General features: G+C 36.1%; 1 long non-coding RNA gene across 2 annotated transcripts; it reads left to right on the top strand.

Annotated features, from left to right (window-relative positions):
* Positions 1 to 620: 620 nt before the first annotated feature.
* LOC128475157 (uncharacterized) lies at positions 621 to 18950 on the top strand. Of its 2 annotated transcripts, none has more exons than XR_008346453.1 (3): positions 621 to 659; positions 15944 to 15995; positions 18898 to 18950. It is a non-coding gene; the product is annotated as an uncharacterized LOC128475157 (long non-coding RNA). The 2 variants fall into 2 exon arrangements; XR_008346454.1 differs by lacking the exon at positions 621 to 659 and adding an exon at positions 10222 to 10400.
* Positions 18951 to 24235: the final 5285 nt, after the last annotated feature.

Below are 24235 nucleotides of genomic sequence, written 5' to 3'. Positions count from 1 at the left end.
AGTCTTGTTTCAACACAAAAGCTCCTTCTTGTTAATTAACCTGTATGCTCTTGTTACAGATGAAACATTTGTGTGCCCTTAATAGATTTGCAGCTCGTTAAATACACTGGGCACTCTTTAAAGCAGGCATTAGGCAACCTTTAGCACTCCAGATGTTGCTGGCTTGCATCCTTCGTTATCTCGGGTCTCTGCAGAGCTGGCTGAGGATGATGAGTGTTGCGTCCCAGCAGAACCGTCACAAAGTTATTACGTATGTGCGTTGCCATTTGCTATGATGTCATAGTGGCTGTATCCAATTAAATGTATTTAAAATACATCTACTTTAATAGTTACAATATAAAACTGGATCCGATTTTATCCTCTGCTGATTTGCAGTAGGTCGCGGGTCCCGTTTATTTTTAATTTATATAGTTCAGTTATTTCATAAAATTATTATTAATCAGTTAGATTATGTATCTTGTATTTAGTGGCTAAAAGAAGTTTTTAAGACAGTTGATGAAATTTGTACCGCAAAGCACATCTTGTGGGGCAGAAACTATTTTAAACCCCTGAAATATGTATTTTCTAAATGTGTTACTGGTCAAAGGAGAAATCTGATTTACATAGTGCAAAGCTTCTGTATGCACTTTAGGAACAGAAGAGAGGCGAAAGCTGACAAGGTACTGTATCCAGTCGCTCAGTCGGGACAATTCAGGGAGAGCTGTTTTAACTCTCTCACTTCACTATTCATTATGAGAGGGCAACACAAGTAAGCTGCCCCTATATAATGCATTGTTCAATGTCTTTGGAGACTTTGAGGAAATCTTGCACACTTAACTATACATTATACAGGGCTGAGCTCTTCCTCCAGCTGTAGCTCACTGGGGCTGGCTCTTCATAGTACATAGTTAAGTTATGGAGGTGACATTTAGCCATCTTGCAAACTGTCCTGCCATCTCTTCCTTTATGAATAGAACAGAAAGATACTCTAAACAGAATTTTTAGTTTGCAAATTTTGTGTGATTTAAGGATTCATTTAAAAAAACACTTTGGAATAAAACAGCTATATATCAATATAAAAAACAGTTAATTTGAATTACAAGTTACATCTACTTGACAAGTTATCTTTAAGTTGAATGCTTGAGTGTCCCCTAAACTTTTCAGATTGCTCCCCAAATTAGTCTACCCCATTCTTCTGTCTGCTGTAAGACCTCCTACCTTATTTGTCCCTTGGTCTTGTCTTATGTTTACATTAGTCTTATGTCTACGTGATGCATTTTTAAGTGTCTCATTGCGTTAATCTTTACCACTTCTGCTGGTTGACTATTCCATTTATCTACCACACTCTCAGTCACCGGAGAGCTGGTAGTGGACAGTAGAGTAACAGGGGTTTGTCCAACCGTCTGTATCCCTTCTATGCTCATTTTGTACAAAGTGCATTGGTAGCCAAATGTTTTTGGGACACTCTTAGTAGGGTGGTTAATAATAAGTGTGGCATAATAAATGTGTTTTATCAACAATTGTTTAGTTAATCTCATATTGATATTTATAGAGCAATGTCTTCAGATAATCATATGACCAACCATTAAAAAAGAAATTACAGTAGGTTACCATTTGAAAGGGCAGATGTCTTCAAAATGTTTACCTTCAGCGTTGCCCTAGGTCTATCCCAGGGAAGCACTGTCTGCCACCTCCACCATGCCACTGTCCTACCGAGCGTCAGGGTATGATGTCATCGAAGGTAGCACGGAGTGTAAGAAAACTATGTAGGACTGTGCCGGCTTGGCACAGCCTTCCATAGAGTTAATGGGCTGGTTGGGGAGATCAATGATCCCTCATTTAAATGTCTGAATGAGTAGTCTTGTTGCTTGAGGCTTCCTGTTATGCAGCAGAGGAGCTGCAGTCCCCCATGGACCTGGTGACCTAAGCCTACGCATAGTTGGCATAGACCAGAATACATCACTGCACATCATATCTAAATGCAGTTTTATGGGACTCAGAACACACCAGGGGTCATGTACAATAAACATTTCTGGCCCCAAGTGGTAAAAGTGGTGCAGTCACAATAGCAACCAATGGAGTCATTCTGCTCCAGAATCAAATATCTAAAGCCCTCATTTTACCTCAAACATCTGAAAATTCTTATAACTGAGATAAAGATGTGGATTCTTTTCCTTTTAAGTTGCGTAAAAAGAATGGATTTTGTTAAATATCGGGTCCACATCTTATGTACCATTGTGTTCTTAAATAAATAATGTATTATTAGGATACAAAATGTGCAAGTCTGTTTTGCCTTACATAGAAGAAACCGTTCTTACACAATTATGAGTTAGCCACTTATGCAAATACCATACTTTTTTTATAAGGTAACATTTATGTTACTGTAGTGTGACAATGTTTTCTACTGGGCTTAAAAGGTTTAATATTAACAGAGAAGGAACACATATGCATATTGATGCAAGGCACATTAGTGTTCATGCTGATCAATGACTGGGATCTTCTGCTTCAAAACAAGACCCATAATGCATTTTAGAACAGGTCAATAAAGTCTCCTGTGCAAAGTAATATGAGTCATTTGTTTCCATTTATCATTCATTTAGTGTACCCTGCTTGGAAAATTAACCGGTTACTTAGAAATATTAATATCTGATGTTAGCTAATACATATTACAAATGCTGACTACAGGGAGAACCTGCTCCATATTATTTTTCTTGTGAGTTTTATTTAAATTATTTTATTGGGGGAGGATTTGTACCTCTTAATCAAAATTTTGGAGAATACCTAACATTTCTTAATGTAACACTTTGTGACAGAGCACTCAGCATATCCTAAATATCTCAAGGGAATCCGAATAAAATTACCTTACAAAAGTGCATGGAATAAGAAATGTTTTCATTACTAAATATCTGTGCCTAAAAGTTCAATTTTGTCATTTCTATACAAATGAGTCACATAGCCCTGGAAGAGTAAAACAGAGTAATTTTAACAAAACTAATTAAAAATAACAATAATAATAACAAAAATAAACTGACTTGAAGACATACTGGCACAGACACAAAATAGAGCCCTGCTCTTGCAATTAAGCTTACAATCTATTAGGAAGGTCACAGGGGAATGAGACAGAAGGTGAATGATTGCTTGGTTGAGAAGGATTTGATAGTAGTGAGGGGGATGTGGAGATAATAGAAGCCTCCACAGCCTCCCCTGTACAGCTCCTCCACCCACCGGGGCGGTCATACAGGCTAGCGTCGCGAGCCACACGCCATCAGTCCTAATAGGCTGAGACTCAGCGCCGAGATATGACGTGGGTTCCCAGCTCTTAGACATAGAGTGTGAGGACCTCAAGGGAGCAGAAGAACTGACACTAGTGTGTGTGTATGCTAGTATATGTGTATGTTAGTATGTGTTATCGTGTGTATGGAAGTATGTGTGTGTAAGTATGTTACTCTGTGTGTGTATGCAGAGGGGGGCTCCTGGCCTTTTTTGTTAAGCTGCTGGGAGAAGTCAGTGGTATGGAGTCACCAAAGGTGGTGGTTTCATTCGAAATGTAGTTTGTGGGGTTTCAGTAAGCCTTTAAAGTTAGAATAAGTAGGGTAGAGTCTGGCAGAACAGGGTAGGGAATGACAGATAATAGGTACAACACTTAGTATCACATAATCTCATACTCAAACCATTGGATATTTGCAGATATAAAGTCCTACTTTCTCTCGTACATATGCATCACATTCAATGGAGTAATGGGACATAGGCCAGTATAAAACCTCTCTGAACTGTCCCTATCAGACCAGAAAAGCTATAATTTTGGCAACATGAAAATCCTGGAGTGATTTTCACTGCATATCAAAAATATCTAGTGGCTACCACATATATGCCTCATTACAACCTTTACAAGATTTATCTCTATTGAGGTTTTAGTGACTCAGTTCTTATTTGGGCTGTGCAGCGTTTGGGTGTGAAATAGTTAAATATTTCAGATTATTTTATGGCTTTCTTCTAAAATGTTATGGCTTTCATCAAAAATTTCCTGAGTTTTGATACCTGCGTGTATGTGTATCTATAGTATAGTATATCTACAATATGTCACAGTCTTCGATTATTAAGAACCACGTAAACAGTCATACATAAACAATTGATATCCAATTTACACTAACGTAACCTCTTAACAACATGTAATTGCTTGTATGTGTTGTCTGTCACGCCCGGTTCCTGGTCTTGAAACTCTTTCATGCATCTAGTTCGGCTGTCATATGCATGGCTTATCTTCTTTGTTCTTTGTATAGATTTAACAGCAAAAACCTAATTTTCCTCAATTTGTTACATAGCTAATTATACAGGCTGACAATGGAAAGATGGACTGTCAGAGCCCCATGAGACTTACGAGGACTCAGTTTATTAAACAGAACATAAAGGAAACAATGAGCAGATACTAAATCAAACCCTACTTTTATGTGATAATAGCAGGCCTTATGCTTCTTGCTGTCTGATTTAAAGCTCTGTCAGTCTTTCAGATCCTACAATTTTCAGATCAGTGCACTTAACGAACCTATGTAACGGTGTTAACAGGCTAAACAAGCGATAGTTTGTATCGATATGTATCGATAGACTGGTTTTACCTACAAGTTCAGCATTTCGGACACACCTGGCATTTCCTAGGGTTGTATCTGGAATATTATTAGCAAAGTTGCTGAAAGTAAAAGGAACGACATAGGCATTAGGCTTATTTAATGAGTGAATGTATTAATACTAACAGGTGATACATGCTGCCCAAGAACTTTAAGCTGTAGTATTATGTATTCTTAGTACACAGTGTAATTTTGTTATTATTATAATCCTATTATGATAATTATGATAACTAGAAGACACAGAGAGGAGTATACACTAAATGAACTGAACCAATTGCAGTGTGAACTAGCTCCACACAAACCTACCATTGTTTCTTCAGTCTCACCAACTCATTTGCACCCTGGTGCGTATCACCCTATGAAGTGATTGTGAGGCAGTAAAGAAATCAATGCCTGGCACAGGATTCCAGAACTCTAATTCAAGTACACAGGTGAATGCACCAGAATTGTATATCAAGTACCAGCACCGAACATAGACATATGGTTTGTAAGCAAACTACACTACATGGCCAAAAGTATGTGAACACTTGACTATCACATCTTGTTGGACATCCCATTACAAAAAAAGGGCATTAATATGGAGTTGGTGTATCAGCCTCTACTTTCCTTGGTAGGCTTTTCTCAAGATTTTGGACTGTCTATGGGATCTGTGCCCATTTATTCAGTAGAGCACCGATTTTGCACAAGCAGGACTGGCTCGCAATCGGTGTTCCAATTCATCACAAAGGTGTTCAATAGGGTAAAAGCCAGGGCTATGTGCTGGCCACTCGAGTTCCTCCACATTAAATTCATCAAACCATGTCTTTACAGACCTTGCTTTTGTGTACTGGGGCACAGTTATCCTGGAACAGGAAAGGGCCTTCCCTAAACTTGGGCTTCATTTATCTATCCAGAGAACACATTTCCATTGCTCCAGAGTCCAGTGGTGGTGTACTAAACACCACTCCAGCCAACCCTTGGAATTGTGTTTAGTGATCTTCGACTTGTGTGCAGCTGCTCAGCTATGGAAAGCCATTTCATGAAACTCCTGACCCATAGTGCTTGTGCTGATGTTGCTCCTAGTTTGGAACTCCGTAGTTAGTAATGTTACAGAGGACAGGCAATTTTTACGCGCTGCTTATTTAATCACTCAGCAGCCCTGCTCTCTGAGTGTGCCCAGTCTATTGCTTCATGGCTGAGCTGTTGTTACTGCTTGACGCTTCCATTTCACAATAATAGCACTCACAGTGGATCAGGGCCGAAACTGATATGTGCACCAGGGCCGAAACTGATATGTGCCAACGGTGGCATCCTATGACAGTGCCACATTTAAAGTCACTGAACTCTTCAGCACGACCCATTCTACTGCCAATGTTTGTCTATGGAGATGGCTGCCTATGTGCTTAATTGTGTACATTTGTAAGCAATGGTTGTGACTGAAACACCTAAACTCAATAAGTAGGAGCGGTGTCTATATGCTTTTGGTTATATTGTGTGTGTGTCTTTTGGCACTCACTCCCTGCATATGTTTTTAAACATAGGAGAGACTCTGATCATAGCTCCATTACCAGCTCAGCAGCCTAGGTAGCTGCCTATCTCACTCATATGATAGGCCAGGCCCAATGAGATTGACCTGACCATACTAAAATTAAAATTATTAGTAGCACTATTTGTCACATACCTAGGTTGTTGGCAATGTTATGTAAATGTTATGTTCTTATTATGCAAAGTTATCATAGATATGTTGTTCAGAAGTGATTTTTGCTTATATGGCAACAATGTGTTGCTCTGGTAGATCGAGCGTGACATACAACCTAGATGAATCAGCACTCTGAAGAAAATGATGCCATAGATTAATTTCAACAACAACCTTCTATAATGTATCTACTTTTCTTAAATCAGTAGGGAAATTAGTTCCATACAATATATTTGTCATGAAGTAAAAATTAATTGGCAGTTTTCTGGCATTATCAACTGGTTGTGATGGAAAGCCAGCCATGCCATAAAGAGCTTCTACTCTCTCTTTGTATAATTCTATTAGCAATGGAAACCTCTATTTCAACTCTGTTCTCTACAATATCATTAAAAACATAAGGTCTATTCATTGTTTGTGCTTACATGTTTGAATCCTAGTGCATATGTGACAAAAATATTAACATCATTTTCCCAAAGGACACATTTGGGAAAAAGCCTAGCCAAACGACCCAGTGTAATTAGAGCACAAAACTGAAGTTTGCATTGTGACTTTAAGGCACAATTACATGATGACCCCGTACAACATGCATTATCAAGAGAAAGCTCCCCACATGCACTGGTTATTTTATTCCCGTAGAAACTGAGGTGCTTGTATTACTTGACTACTTTTGTGTAATAATCAAACGGGGAGCACATATAGCATCCTATATAGCAAGTGGAGCTTAAATGTATCTGTGGCCTGGGCCATCTGGCACCCAGGGCAAATTAGGTTGCATGGGTCACTTACCTTTACTGCTGCTCTTGTGGTAGATTCAACACAAGTGTAAGAGCATAGCGTGCAGTCTTTAAATGCCAGGGCTGCATTTTTTTGCAGTCCTGTTTGTGGCGATAATTCAGTTCTTTCAAATCAAAGAAGCCTAAGATTTGATAACAGATGGAATTCAGAATCCAATCATATTGAACACGGGTACCTCTGTGATTTTAGAAACCTTACATGAAAGCATTTTTTTTTGGTTAAGGCCTCTGGGACATTGGTGGGCTTTCATTGATGAATGCTATATATATAGTATCTAAAACCAATGATATAATCACATCGTCCCTCAGTCCTCTTAGTATTTAGTAGACTTGTGCCACTGGACCAAAAAAGTTTTAGACAAATTTTTCGTTTCGTTTTTGGTCCTTTTGTTTTCAGACAACAAATTTAGTTTTCTGCCCTTTCGGTTCAGAAGAAATTCGGAGGGCTTTTTACATTGGGAAATTAAATTTGTTGTCACTCACCCTCATTCACTTTTTCATGCTCTCTCACGCTCTCTCACACTCTTATTCACGTTCTCTCACACTCTCATTCACTCTCTCTCCATGTCTTTCTACCATCTCCAACGACCGTTTCTTTGTCACTGTTCTCTCTCTTCATTCACTTCTGCCCGTGTCCTCTTTATAATGTATACATATTTTTGCAATTAAAAAATCGTAGTTTAAGCCCATGGGCTCATGTATCCTATGTATTCTTTTAGCATGTAACCACGCTTTGATTTATAAGCATAATATGTGACCGTGTGTATCCAGCATATGGCCACATGCCTGTGATATAACCACCACTGACCTTTAATTTAATTTTCCAGCCCAGTACTAGCTACATATATACATATTTGGGCATTTTTGTTGTCATTTATTAAAAATTGGAAAAATATGAAAAAAACAAAAGCAAAATTCCACATGGTTAAAGATAAGTAAAGAAATAAACATGGAACATATTAATAATACTACAAATACATGTCATTTAATATTGTTTGATGTCTGGAATATGACAAAATGCATTCCAAGTAGAGTCACAAGGAACTATATTGTATTTTTTTTACAATTAGTTAATCTATTTATGCAACAACATGACAAACAAATCACACATGCAGAAATATTTTCATTTTGCATGTTGTCACTGATTTATGGCGCGTGAAGCCCCACTCTCACCATTTTTTAAAAAAGAAATAGTGTTTGAAATATTTCCTTGTACAAGCCAAACCATTATTAAAAAATTAAGTTTTCCAGTGTATACTGCAGCTTGCCTACTTTTCATGACAAAGTTGGTAATTAGAACAGCGATTTAATGGTGAATCAGGCAGAAATATTCAAACCATGACAAATGACTTTAATAATGTGGCTTGCAGTGTTTTAACAGAGATGGATTTCACTTCCTAAAATTCTCGGCTTTTCTGCCTGCCTTGAAGATAAAACTGTCCAAGAGGTATTCTGTACCCGTTATTCAGAAAAAAAAAGCGTTCACTAGCTTTTAAGTGGTCCAAATAGCTTGCAAATACAGAATCATCATTCAAAGTGTTATGATTCGTATTCCTTTTAGTTGACAGAATGTAGGTATACATTTTTTTTGCAGGCTTACAATTTACACATCCACTTTCTGCTTAGCTGCTCTTGTACCGCTTTAATATTGCAACCCTGACTTGAATCATTTCAAGGAAGTCACGCCGGCTTCAAAATTGAAAGCTAATTTTCGTGTTTGTCATAAGTTTGTTAAGACCACATGCATTCCCCAATTTGAAAAATGTCATTATTCTGTCCATGCAGAGGCCTCGTAATTGGATAGTAAGGATGTTCAAAGACTAATTTGGTGAATTGCGCAATATTTTAAATGGCATTATGCAGGCTTATAGGTCCTCAAGGGATTGAGCTAAGGGCCTCTTGAGAAAACCTGTTTATCAGTAAATGATATTAGCAGCTTTCAACTAGCTTTTGTCTTCATTAAATTGCCGCTGTTCCAATTGAGGGTCACATCTGAGACTTGATTTGATAATTTGTCATTATTGTCTTGTTTATTGGAGCATAAAGTTGATACAAAACAGAGGGTAGAGTTTGTACTGGAGTTAAGAACTTTTCTAAGGTCGTCTTGAAGAATGTGGTTTGGAAATAATGAAAAAATATGGTTCGCTTTGCAGCGATTTTGTATCACCTTCCTGTTTATTCCATGATCTTTATTTTTTCAATACACATCACCAAAAACAACCATTTGCATAAATCAACAGAGCTTAAAATTGCTGTCTCTGTGTTAACATGTTTTAATGGTTTAATTAGTGCTCTCTCATCACTCCTTAAAGAGGGTGCCAACCTCTGTTATAGGCATGAGCAGTCAGGGGGAAAGGATTTTTTGGCTCTAGTAAGATCAAAACTGCCCCCCAATCATCTCATCTTTACAAGCATTGTCATTATGGGTTGAAATGCCACATGTATCATGGATGAAGTTTTGCTATAGCCATATCCCACAAAGTGATCAGTGCCCACATCAACAAAGTTATGACATAGTAGTCCACACAGCTCTGAAATGCTGTAATAAATGTGGTTTATTCATTTAAAGAGGCAGTTGGCAGGAGGTCTTGCGGAGGCTTAGGGGTTTTAACTCTCATTTCACTATTCACTATAAGTTTCTTTAGTAAAATGGACTGAGCTAGTCCCGCATATAATATATCATTCAATGGATATGTAGACATTGAAGAAATCTCACTGATTTAACTATACATTATATAGGACAGCAGAAGTTCACTGGTGTTGGACCTTCATAATTTAGAATAAAGTCAAGGAGTCAAAACCACAACTCTCCTGCCAACTCCTCGTCAACTCTACCTTAAACAAACCCCACTTGGACTAGAGAGATTAAATTGTGCCAAAGTTTGCAAGCCCTTGTAGCATATTTAGAAATATAGTTTTTGTAATTTTTCACATGTTTGGTGGTTTTCTTTGTCTTTCATAGTCACTTTTTTAGCATATTTAGAAACCAAGGTAAATGATAGACAATGTTATGGCATAACTGGTTGTTCTTTAACTACAGCCAAATAATGTGGAGGTTCAATTCACTATATCAGAAGTTGGAGGATTGCAAGTGTCACAGTGCTTTGGGGCTCATAGAATTGAGAACCATCTTGCAGCAGAATCCCTTTAAATGATGGCACTGAACATGCATATCGTAGACAGTGAAAGTGTGTAAAAGCAAATCTGACTCTTGTTTTGTCACTGCTACAGGTTGAAATATCTTTCATAGTCTGTACTGTCAGAGGTCTGCACATAAGGAAAATCAATATATGAAAACAATCAGCTTTCACTGATGCCTTTTGCTTGTAGGTACATAACGATTCAAATTGAAACATAAGGACAGAGAAAGATATATGGTTTTGCCCTAGAAATATGTTTACATTTCTAGGTAGTGTTCATTTTAATAACATTACAGTAATTCTCTTCATTTTATTGTCAAAATATATTTGACAACTTACCTAAATTAGTTCCAGAAGTTTTCAAACGCTGCCACGCTTACATTAATGTAAAATCTCATGGAATAAAATGTTAAAAAAAAAGGTTTCAATTGTTGTTAACAGATGAATAGACCATATCCAGTAAAGTATCTTTACCGTGGAATATATCTATGTCTCCTTTCCCCTATCTAATTTGAAATTGAAAATGTGCCGTTATATATTAATGAACAAAGAAGAATTGGGGATGTTGAGGGATATATATATCTCATTCTCTATAACAAAGATAATACTTTATTTCGCTGTATAGTTTCTTCTCTCCTAAAAAATCTTACTTAGTCAAATGTAGCAATCAGTCACAATAGAGCCTCCAGCTCTGTAATGTGTGGAAGTGATTTGATGTCTTACTCTTGCTATTTATTTCATTGCTCATGTGTAAATTGGTGAAAAGTGACTGCAAAGGTTATATTTGTAAGAACACACACATTATGTGACCAAAAGTATGTGGACACTTGATCATAACACCTATATGAGCTTTTTGGACATCCCATTCCAAAAGTATTAAAACCAAGTGACTGAAACAGCCTCCACTTTTGGAGTGTGTGTGTATGTGGAAATGTGTGCCCATTCTGCCAAAAGAGCTTTTGTGAGGTCAGGCACTGATGTTGGACAAGAAGGCCTGGCTTGCAAGGAGCTTTCCAATTTATCCCAAAGGTGCTCAGTAGTGGTCAGGGCTCTGCACAGGCCAGTCGAGTTCCTCCACAACAAACCATGTGTTTATGGACCTTGCTTTGTGCACAGGGGCACACTCATGCTGGAACAGACAAACTGGTGCCACAAAGTTGGAAGCATACAATGGTCTAAATGTGTTTGTATGATCACTAGGACTAAGGGACCTAGCCCAAACCCTGCAAAACAGCCAAAGCTCAATATCCCTCCTTTACCAAAGTTTCCAGTAGGCACTGTGCATTCTTGTTGGTACTGTTCTCCTGACATCCAACAAACCCAGACTTCCTAATAGTGAAGCATGATGCATCAATCTAGAGAACATGATTTTCACTGCTCTAGAGTCAAGTCACTGAAGCCAACGATTGATATTGTGCAGCTGCTCAGCCATGGAAACCCATTTCATGAAGCTCCTGAAACACAGTGCTTTTTGTACCCTTTGTGATTGAGGCAGTTTTAACACTTTTGCGGTGCTCGTGTTTAGATGTAATTTTCTCTTCACCCATTTCGTGTACCCACACAAGTTATTTTTTTAGGACAAGAAGGCTTTCTTCAGATACCATTTTTTATCATATCATCTAATTTCCCATGGAGACCCTCTAGCAAACTTTTCCCAACTTTGTCATTTTTTTAAAGGGCACACCACCATCTTGCGAGTGGCAAAGTCTCTGGCGTCCTGGGGTGGGTGTTTGGTGTCGCTGAACGGCTCGCTTTGGAGGCATTTCAGCAACATCATTGTCGTTGATCGCCTCCTAAACTTTTTCCAAATGTATGGCTGATGTTGACGCCCCGTAGATGGGCCAGACATGGACCCTAATGCCGATCTCGGTGTTGCTGAATGCCTCAACATCGAGGCATTACAGCAACACCGCTTAAGTGAAGAAAATGATCACTTTCTAAGCTTGTTTAATGAAATGACGTGCCAGGCACATCATTGTGGTTACCTGGCCCGCCATTGCATGTTAAGGGGTTAAAGTACTTTTTGAGTACTTTAATATGTTTTCTTAAAAATACAAAAATGATATTAATAATAAGCTGAAAACAGCTGAAGTTCCCCTCCTCCTATGCATTAGACATTAGACCCTCCCTTGAGACGTCTGCTGAACCACTGGCTGGTGGTAAGTATATCACCTATATAGGACGAACGTACTTTATCTCCTGCATGTAAAGTATCTAGGAATGGGAAAAGGAACAAATGCCTATAGGGAATTCTGTAAAATCTCCACAATACATTTGCAAGGGCAATATCATGATAATGAGGGACTTCTCAGCTGTTATATGCATTTTAGTGCATTTATTGCCACTGTCATTGAAAAAAATGCCCCAAGATTTATGTGGTTTCCATGTATTTGAAACTTAATCGGAAAGAATAAAATAACACATAAGCTGACAAGAAATGTCCTTAACAGGCTAGATAGCTCAATTAAATGGAACTGAATATAAAGAAAACAATGTTATACCCTTTCGATGCAAGTCAATATGATCTTGAAATGATCTTAAAAAAGCAACATGATCTGCCGTTAATCAAGTGTTCTGTAGCACATCCATTTGGCAACGATAAACCAAAAATGACAATGCTATTGTAAAAATACATATGAAGTTCATTGCAAAATTCCATAAATGGTTATGACAGAAGTACTATATATATGGGTATTATTCAGACAATGCTATTTTCAGCAGACTTGTGATTTATGAGGACCATCTGCTAAACGTAACCATTTGGGTTTATTCTACAGCAATGCAGACCAATTCCCTATCTTATAGAGCGTCAAGTATATATATATATTTGTATAGAGAATAATCCTGATTTAGAAGAAACAGGAAAATTAACTTTAATTAAACTTTCAATGCAGATTACGTTCTTGTTTCTAAACATGTCATAGTTCCAATTAGTATGAATAGTGTTAGCTTTAATTGTTTTTGGACACCTGTTTACTGGGATTTGGGAAGATACTACAACACAATTCATGTGAACAATAGGACAGATGTCAGACTATAATCACTGACTGCGATTCTGGACATTGACGCCAAAACAAAAACATTAGATGGACAAGTTAGTTTAATGTTTATTCATTCTGATATATATTTTATCTAACCCATATACATTAAATTATTATGAAACACATAATGACACTTCCTTCCTAACTAGAACCAGAGAATGCATTTTAAGTGGCAGATTAATGAAGGCTGCTTAATGTTAAAGGGCACAGCTAATTAAGCCATACCCTGTGGGTGGTTGTGTTGCCACGCAGCTTGCTATGTGTAATTATAGATCCAGCTTTAGTTCTAAACAATGGCTGAGCCAAGACTGGCTGAGTGGACCTTGGTGGCCTTGATGAGATCTGTCCAACTTTTCAATGTGGAGGGCCACGTATCACTAAAAACATATGCTAGTGGGCCAGATGCTTTCAAATTGTTGGTGTAGTATAGTGGAACCTAGGGATTGTCCAGAAACTCAAGGAGAGAAAATGAAAAATCCTCAAAAGGTAGTAACTTCTAGTGATGCGTTACTTGAAGGACATTAATGCTTTCCAAGTTCCCCAGTATAATCGCTTGTATTTTATATTACATTCTGCCCTGTGCATTATATGGAGCAGCTGGCCTCTGAACATACAACATCATAAAAAGTGAAGAAGCCAGGCGTTAATTTGCATTTTCCACATAAACAATATATTACTATTGAAAATAGGAAAAAATAATCTACACTTTTCTACAAACAGGTATCTAATGGTTATGTGTAATCATTTCAAATGATCTCTTAAAATCTAAAAAAAAAAAAAATATATACAACACTAATTACAAGTTGTAAATTACCTGAATTTGGTAAAAAATAAAAAAGTCTGAATTACTTTGCCATGTTTACAAGCAGCCTCTTCTTCAAGTTTGATTTTAACAGGTGCAGAGGAACATAAATGCTAATTATCGTTCTACTACACGAGGATATATAACATTCATATTATGAGTACTCTTAGAACCAAATAAAATGTGACATTTATTTCCCCATAACTACATCTACAAGAATCTCCTTAAATGACCAATCCTTATGTCACGATGGGCCATAAATGCTTTATCTCAATTGCCACCCCACAGTTTAAACCCTCTCTATAAAATGTATTTACATGGCAATTCAATGGATTAAGAATATTAAAAAGGAAAAACATGTCCACAAGATGGGGCGAGATAATAACTTAAGGTTTCTTTAATCCAAGTACTAATCAATGTTCTGTATTAGAGATGAAATATTAGGAAATCACGTGATAACCGAGAGAGAGAGAGCTGCTATGGAACGTGCAGATGATGTCATCCCAGAGAAAAATCTTGGGAGTTGGATGATTTCCAGTTTACGTTCTAGATTTATGTAGTTAATTTTGTCCCTGTACTGCATACAGAAGAACATTTCCTCGGAATATACAGCAAGAAAATTGCTGCGTTATAGCTGTGTTAATGGTGATAATGTGCTAATGAGCTACAGAAGGTTGTTATAGAGAAAAGAGGTTCAAAGATATATATGACCCCGAGGTACAAAAAATGTGTAATTCTTTGGAGAATGCAAATAACTCGTTCATAGGTCATATATTATTTGTTTTGGTCATTGTGGAGCACAGAGATTTTAATTTAGCAATACAAAGGCTGAAGAATGCGTCCTAGTGGGAGAAGCCAAATATCTGTCTAATGTACTATAGCAATACCTTGCTTTATAACTGTGATACATTATTTTTTTTTACATGTTTATAACCACATTTTATTATAATGGGAAAGTTAAAAAGCTGATCCACTGGTCTATGTAGGATGTTATGCTGCACAGTCTTACCCATATTTATCTTCCTCCATTACTGTTATAGTCTTTCACGTTATGGTCAGTGCAAGCTTGTGTGTGTGTCTGTGTGTGTGTATGTGTCTGTGTGTGTGTATGTGTCTGTGTGTGTGTGTGTATGTGTGTGTGTGTGTATATATATATATATATATATATATTTTTATATCTTAAAAAATAAATGAGTATAGCAATATAAAATAATACTTTTTTATTGGCCTAACATGCCATTTTAAGGATGAGCTTTCAAGAGCATAAAACTCCCTTTTATAATGAAGCCCCCCAGGGGCCAGAATGGACAGAGTCCTGAGCAGGGCTAGGCAAAGGATGGAATTGTGGAATTTAGGAGTATGTCCCTTCCCAAAATTGGTGTATGGTGTGGTACTTGGATAACTTGGCAAGGTAGGTTGGTTTTGGTGAAGTATTTGTCACTGTTAATGCATCTATGTCATTATTTCATTTTTTTACGGGACAATGACTGTGTTAAACAAAAATGACTGTGCACCTTTTCAAATCCCTATTGTGTGTTGGTGTTTTTTTGATTAGCTAACCGGGCCGTCATCTGTCATGCCATAACTCGGATGTTTCAGAAAATGTCTACTGAATAGCATCTTGTTTGCTGCCCCGTTGTTTGCCATGAGAAACAGTGGTTAAAGCAGCCAAGTTGTCACCCAAGCTCTTTTTAAAAATCTTCATAATTAAATAGTACTTTTTACCACGGTATGTTTTTCCCATAAAAAAAATAAAATATGAAATATATAAATATAGTACAAAGAACTGGTATTTTTTTTCATCAAATGTTTAATCAATTCTTCGTTGTACACTACTTCACCTCAGCTGAACCATTTAGCATAATTTATTTCAACAAAATATTGTTTCAGTTTGCAGGAATATTCTATAGAAGCAAGCATATTGGAGGATGTATTGCTCAAGGTAAAATTTTAATTCTGAAATATGTTGCTAAAAGGGGTTATTTAAATAGGATCTCCTTGAAATGAATATTTAGGGGAAAAAATTGCAGAATGATTTATGGCAAAATTATATGAACAGAATGAAGGACAGAGTTTTTTTTTATTAGAACCCAGCCTCATTTCCACAAATATAAATGATACCTTTTAGAAAATATATTGAATTTTATTAATATTCCGGAGACAGCCTGCAGTGTTAATCTTCATTCACACCTATATAATTTTCATTACTATGTACAAGGTGTATTTACCCTTTAACCAAATAATGCTTAAGCAATTCAAATCGGCACACTATGCCATTTGCTTAGCTGATGAAATTTATACACTCCATTGTCACAAAATGATTAGAATGTTTTAATAAAGAGAGACTGGCTTGACTGTTTCATATTTTATCTCTACTGTTCAGTTAAATGAGCCTAAACATGTGAAGTAATGATTATCTGATTTTGTACTAAGAATAATATGAAACAAAAACTTCTTTGAATTTTTTTAAATTAGGTAAGAAATGAAGTCCTTTTGCGTTGATGTGTGCTGCATTGGAAATGTATAGAGAGCTTGATCCCTGTCCTTTGCTTCTCCCTTCACCCCAGTCTGTCCAGCAGGCTACTGCACCAATGGCATGACAAAAGTACGGTTCCATGTCAGGACATCCTTCTCTGTTCCCTTCCTTGTTTCCAACTCTCCGTTTGACCCTTTTCAGTGTGCATAATATTCCTAAAACTCTGATTAAAATGACCAAATTTACTCTCCACTAAATCCATTCACTATTTTTTCTATCCCTTTTGACACTGTACACTACCCTCCTTTTCTTCAAACACATTATTTCCTCGTTTCTTCCCTACCTGTCTCATTGAACCTTCAGTGTCTCCTTTTCCGCTAACTAATCTGCTCCGACTCCCCTCTTATTTAGTGTACACCAAGGGTCAGGTCTAGAACACATTCTGTTTTCATGTTGCAATGTCTCCTTTGGAAATCTTATTTCAGTACCACCTCTGTGTTGATGACACTAGTATCTAACCGTTTATTTACACAATTCCTAAAACTCAATCTATCTAAAACTGAACTTCTTATCTTCCTTCCTATAGTCAACCCCCCTTAATGTTAATGGTGCAACCATCATGCCTACCCTACATGCATGTCTCCTCTGAATCACCATTGGCCCTGTCCTCTCATTCACCGCATTAATTTTTTTTTACAGAAACTGCTGCCTACATAATAAAAAACATTGCTCATTTTCCCTCTTTCTAGCACAAGAAACAACAAAAGTTTTGATTCATGCAATCATTGTCTCCCGTTTTGACTACCTAGTCTAGTTGGTCTACCTCACACCCATCTTGCCCCCTTACAAGCCATTATAAATGCTGCCAGGCTAATCATTCTCACTTATCACTCGAGTAAGAACTTATCACTCCTCATGTATCTACAAATAAAAACGGATCAAAATCATGTCCCTCCTCTCATCTGGTGAACTGTCCTCTGCTTTAACCTCTGCCTCTAATGTTCATACACAAGCCTTCTCAAGGAATACCCTATGTCTGTTTATGTCAGCAGAAATGGTAGAGGTTAGTACAGTGAGGAAATTCAAACATGGATTGGATAGAAATAAGGTAAGCCTGAATTTAGGACAATATAGGACCAAACAAGGCTCAAGGATTTTAAAGGAGGAAAAAATGGACAGATTAGATTGGCCAAAGGGTTCTTATCTGCTATCAAAATTCTACGTGTTTATAAATTGTAATTGTGTAAAGAAAGTGTGGATTTAACAAGGCACAATATATACAAACATGAAAAATGTGTAATGTTAATTAGGGACCCAATGTTAAGAGAACAAACCTATTTTTTAGGTATTTTTTAGGTTTCAGAATTGTCTTTATAAAGATCCTTATCAAGGAGAAATAAAGGTTATTCAACTCCAATTTCACATTAGTCTATCGTTGCTTTGGTTTGTATACTGCATTTTTTTAACGTCTATACCATTTACCGATTTATATATTGCACGTGATGAGCACAAATGATTTCTGAACTATAAGCAGTCAATGGCATTTTCTCTGATTCATCACTTTCTGAGATTTATCATTCTTTTGGGGCCTTCCGGGGAAGTATCATTTTTTTTTCTTTTATCATCAGCCTCTATATTTCATTTTATGTGTCTGCCAGGGTTTTGAAAGATAAGTCTATATCTGCCTTTCCGTGTATTAAAGTTCAATATGGAATCTGTTCACCTGTCCGTCACTCCTCATTAATTCCTTACCTCTTCATTCTCATTCTGATCATTGCAAATGAACATTTGCTTAATAAATGTTCCCAAGACTAACAGTGCAGTGAAAATCCCACACAGCAGTAAATTATTAACTCAGTCACAGGGGGAGTGCCATATATGACTTTTCAGAATGAGTTATTAGGTGGATCATCATGTAATTATGAATTTTTCAAACCATGATAGAAGAAAATTGAATATTTAATATTTTATGGACATATTCTACACAGAGGACATCTTTAAAAATTTTATGATAATTTTTGGTGTAAGCAGAGCGTAGAACAAAAGTTACAAAATAATTGCAAGGTAGAATATTTAATGACAATAGACATTCCCGGCCCAGTACCAGACACTGGTTCATAATATAATTAATGTCAAATACCTTCTAAAAACATCTTAGTTAAACTTTCTAGCAATTGAGTGCATTTGTAGCGTGCATAATGTTAGCATAGTAGTTTGGTAGCAAAGTAATTGAGGTTGGAAAAGAACTTAAGTTCAGCCCGTAAATGTTTATCAAGTTTATCATTCAACTTTTCGTAGTTAACTTGAGTATATTGTTTATATGTTGGTTTATTGTAAAGTTAAATACATGTTTGGTCTTTTTTCCCAGGTGTGATCATATCTGATATACAACCACAATGGTTAAATATCATGGGTATCAAGGGTTTTGGAAAGAGTGAATAAGAGTGAATAAATTAGGGGAACACTGACAATCCCTTACACTCTCAGAGGTGTGTGTAACACAAGGCAACAGACAACTTGTAGAATGTAGTTTTCATTGGTTATTTGTTTTTTATTAATACCTGCTCTAAACTAAATTTGATACTAAACAGTGAAATACAGATTTATAGAATAATCAACTTATTTTGGTGGATAAACTTAGGTTCTACTTGTATCTACCAGCTTGAAGATGTAACTTGTTGATACCAACATTGGTAAGGTCATTCAGTAGAAATTTTGTAATACATTTCTATCAATAGAACTGCAGTCGTTCTGTTGGTACCTACTACTGACATACCCCGTGAAGAAGCTGAAGACTTACCAATCTTTATGCCTCAATCACAATAAGTGATCCTGCACCTACCAAAGGGATAACCATGTTATGTTTCAAATTCAACTTTTGCAAGATTTCCCAAATTACACTGATCCAGAAAAAGGCGCAACGACTTCTAAGCACATTACATTGGGTATTAATACTATATGTAACCTATATATACTTTCTTGTTAAAAAAAAAAAAAAAAAAACAACAACTTTATTTTCAAGGTTTTTACCTACTGTCACCATCTCAATATGTAGTGCATTCCAGAGATTTACAGCCCTTACTATGAAGCCCGGTACTGCGATTGTTTTTCTATTATTCCTAAATTTGTCTATGTGCCTACTATTTCTAATTATATTCAGGGAATTTGTGTTTACGTGTATACATCTGTATGTCTTTTCCAGTGGATAGCTGCATAAACGGAAGGAAATTCTGCTATAGGAAGAGAGCAATTTCTAAAGTGCTCTACTAAAATTTTTGTCATGGGCCCCATACATGCCAGGTTAAAATAAGAGTTATTACCAAGGGAATACAACTTGTTTCAGGCCATCTGGAGAATGTGAGTTATACAATTGTTTTATTTTTCCATGTGTAACCATAGTCTAGGTGTGGACCCTGTGGTAGCAACAAGCTTTATGAAGAATATTTCATGAACCGCCACATATGCACCAATGGCTTTTAAAAACTGTGTCATGAACACTTATATTAGCTTGGATATCACCAAAAAAACTGGGGCACAGTCTTGCTGGAATAGAAAGTGTTGGTGACTTTTACGCACCTCGGTGACCCCACTCGGTGACTTTACACGGTCTTCCTCTTCGGGGCAGAGTTTTTCAAATAATACTGCTTACAGGTGACTGTGGAATATCTAGCAGTGATGAAGTTTCTTAAACTGACTTATTGCAAATGTCTCCAGAGCGACCCATTTTTTTTAAATAAATGTTTGTAAATGCAGACTGCATGGCTAGGTGCTCGATTTTATAAACCTGTGGCAATGGGTCTGAATAAAACAGCTGAATTCAATAATTAAGAGGTGTCTGCCAATACTTTTGTCCATATAGTGCAAGTTTTAGTGTAATTATGATCAAAACTACCAATACATTATTTGCCTTCTAACATAAATTACTCTTAAAAAATGTCAATTAAAAATAAATAAATTTTACTATCTCATTGTATAATTATTCACACTGCTAAATATGACTCCTTATTTTAAATAGAGATCCCATTGTGGAAGAGCTCTGAATGTTAAAATTGTGTGCCTAGCCAAATCATAAAACTGAAGCCAACAGTGTGCACCTTTTGGTACCTGTTTGCTTCCTTGTTCCAAAGAGACCGCTGTGAAAGGTAACTAGGCCAAAAACAAGCTTAAGACTTTAATTTTACATGACAAAGAAATGTTACGTTTATAAATAAATTAAAATTATAACTTCCCATGGCAATTTCCCAAAGAATTTTATATATCCTCTGAAATCCAAAAGGATTAGAGGCATGCAGGTACATAATTATGCAAATTGAAACACGTAGCGTTCGTGTTTCAAACTTTAACATGTACTTGGAAGATTTGTAACTAAATGTCTACTGCTCAACAAAATCCTGATAGTAACTTAAATATGATGCAGGTTGAACTGGAACACAATAGGAATACATAAAAGAGAGAATGGAGTGTAGGGAAACAGCATACCTTTATTCTATAAAGTTTTATTTTTTGTGTATCACAAGGGGGTGAAAAAAAAGATCTCTCCTAAAGAGCTCACACTCTACACGTCATTATGAGTATAAAAATCATATCCTTAAGCACCTTGGGAACATACAGATACACAGATGGTGTGTTATATAAAATGTCTGTTTAATATATATATTTGAATATTTGTATATATGTTTACATATAAGCAATAGATACACATATACACTTTTACAAACATATTTATTTTGTTTATTAGGCTTTTTTCCAATGTTATCTATTTAACATTGAAGAATGGATTTAGTTCTAGAGGTCTTTTTGCTAATAGAAAAAATAACTGTTTTCCATGTAGAACTAAAAGCTAACCCTTGAAACTTTCACACATTTGACTGAATTTGATTTTTGAACAGATAAATGCATGTTTCCAGTGCACACTTTATAGGAGTAACTGATGTATTTACAGTATTGGTCAATAAAGACAATTTTTCTTTTTCTTAGAAGCTCATTGCCAGTAAAAAAGAATATTACAATATTTCCTAGATAAGAGATTATGAAGTTGTCAATACAACTCAATTATAATTTCTTTGTAGGTAAAATGCCCATTTAAAAATTAAAAAAAAAAAACATTTAAAAAAGTTATATATTGCGTGAACAGATATCTTTCATATTCCTCTTTTATTCTATTTAGTTGGTAAAATCTAGATTGTAAGCTCACAAGAGCAGGGCCATTCTCTCCTTTTGTACCAGTTTGTTATTGTGTCTGATTTTAAATTATTAAAAACATTCTTTAGCAAAATGGAAAAAAAAACTCTTGATATTTTTTATTTTCCTTCTGAATTAACATCCAGTTACATCAGCTTCTGCTGGCACTATATAAATAAATGTAATGTGTAATTGTAATATTTGCATGTGGTGCAGCAAAGACAATAGATACCCATAAAATGCATACATACAATCTGATTCATTTTTACATACAAACATTCACATAAGTTATACATAAGATTAACATAAGATTTAATTTATAAAAAGCAGAGAAAAAAATAGGATCCACCCCTGATACAGATATGTGCTCAATAGAAGTTGGATATTATTTTTTTGCGTTTTTTTTTTGTTTCAGGTAGCCAAATGTGCAGCACCCATCCCAAAAAATGTGAAAGGTAGAGAAAAGAAAAATCAAAATCCTGTGTTCCTGTTACATTTCAGGTTACAGTGGGCCACCTACAAAGATAAGAGAGGTGTCTTCTAAATCCCCTGGGGGTTTGCTTTTAGGGAATATTTCATTTCTGCAGGTTATTTGGGTGTTTAGGGAAAGTAAACCCCTCCAGAATCAAGTGTTTGGTTCACCTGATCAAATTCTCAGCTTAAAACTACTTTGCCCGCATATGAATTGGGGTCTCTCATGGATGTATCATGCTAACACAACCACACATCTCTGGTATTTATGTGTATAAGAGACATGGGTGATTCATTTGTGTGTTTTCTTTCTTGTTTGAGGTAGCCCAGCATGTAACGTTCATCCTAAAACCGGAAAACATTGAGAGAAAAAAAAAGATCTGTTCTTGGAAGACTTGTCATTGCTGATCTAGAATGGTAAGTATAGTATATGCTTATGGGGGTTATTTTGATGTGAAGAGGCACGCATTTTGGGTTCCCCTGCAATTTGTTTTCAGCTTGAAACTACTTTGAGCACTCATGATTTGAGGTCTGTCATGGCTGTGTGATGTTGACATACCATAAATGTATTGTATCTCTGTGCTCAGGATACATGTGCAATTCACTTTTAGTGTTTTTTGTCTTGTTCCATGTAGACTGTAGCATCCATCCTCAAGTATGCTTGGAACATGGTTAAAAAAACAACAAACATCTGTTTTTTGAGGATAAATGGATGCTGTGGGCCACCTAGAAAAACAAGTGGAGTGTTTTTGAAATCAACAAAAATATATAGTTTGTGTGTGTTATTTTGATGTTCAAGGGTAGTTATTATTCCCCCAAAATTACAAAGGTGTGCATTTTTGCCTCAACCACTAAAATTTCTCAACCACTTTGAGCAGTCATGGTTTGGGCACATGTTGTGTATTATGTAATAGAACGTACAGTATTGTGTTATTCAGGAGACATTGGAAATTCATCTAAAAAAATATTTGTTCCTTTCATTCAGCTAATATATCCCACAAATATTTCAACCCTGTATTTGTTATATCAATAATATATAATAAATAAAATTAATAATTAATAATAACTAAAAGACATGCTAAAAACTTTTTTTTAGTACATGTTTACAACAATATATGTAAATCTACACATGTTCAATAAAAATATATGCAGTAAAAAAACATTTATTTGAACCCACCTCATACAGTTTCGTAGTTTTATAAGATAAAATAGTATGGAAATATGTATTTTTGGGGGGTATACTTAAGGCTTAATATCGTGTCCCAAAATTCACCTCATATCAGCTACCAACTCCTGCCGGAAAAAAAATAAAATAAAAAAAATATATATAGTTTTCCAGGAATCACGATTAAAGGTGTGAATGCTCTAAAGGTTCATGATTTAACTCTTTGTTTTGCTAGCTGGAAAGTTGATGACGTCAGTCAAATAAAAATTAGGTAAATTATGTTATTTAACTTTAACAACAAACCAAGTCAGCCGTTTATCAGCGCAATTTCAATTTAGCAGTGCTTAGCTGATGGCTTTCACTAATAGTGACTCAATATTCATTTGTTTCCCGTGTAAATATTTTTCAGTAGTTTTGCGCCATGTAGTTTTACCTCAGACGGTTATTACGTGTAGTAACGACACAGGCTACAGTTCCCACATTCTAATTGGCTTCTAATGTAACCAAGGAAGTGTACATGACGCTAGGCCCTTATTACTTCATTACTATGCTTAATGCAAATCAGACAGAAATAAATGTTTGGCACCAGGTGGCCCAAATGTACAATTTAGAATTCCTTTTTTTCTGTTTCTTTGTTCTTTGATGTTCAGTAAATGAGCTTCAAGTACTCCACTCTACACACAATTCAATTTTACAGGCCTATTATCTGAGATGTAATGTTGAGGTTAAATATATCCGGGCAGTCATTATGTGAAAATAATTAACAGTAATGAATAATGCACTAATTCTGCTGATGAGAGATGGTTATATGTGTAATGAAGTGTTGGGGCGCCACTGACAAATGAAATTACACATATTTAAACACTGTTTTATGATATTACTTTGCTGT

This window comes from Spea bombifrons, chromosome 2 (assembly GCF_027358695.1).
Source record: "Spea bombifrons isolate aSpeBom1 chromosome 2, aSpeBom1.2.pri, whole genome shotgun sequence".
Lineage (NCBI taxonomy): Eukaryota > Metazoa > Chordata > Amphibia > Anura > Pelobatidae > Spea > Spea bombifrons.
The sequence above is the reverse complement of the archived record's forward strand: the minus strand, read 5'-3'. Positions and strand labels throughout refer to the sequence as shown.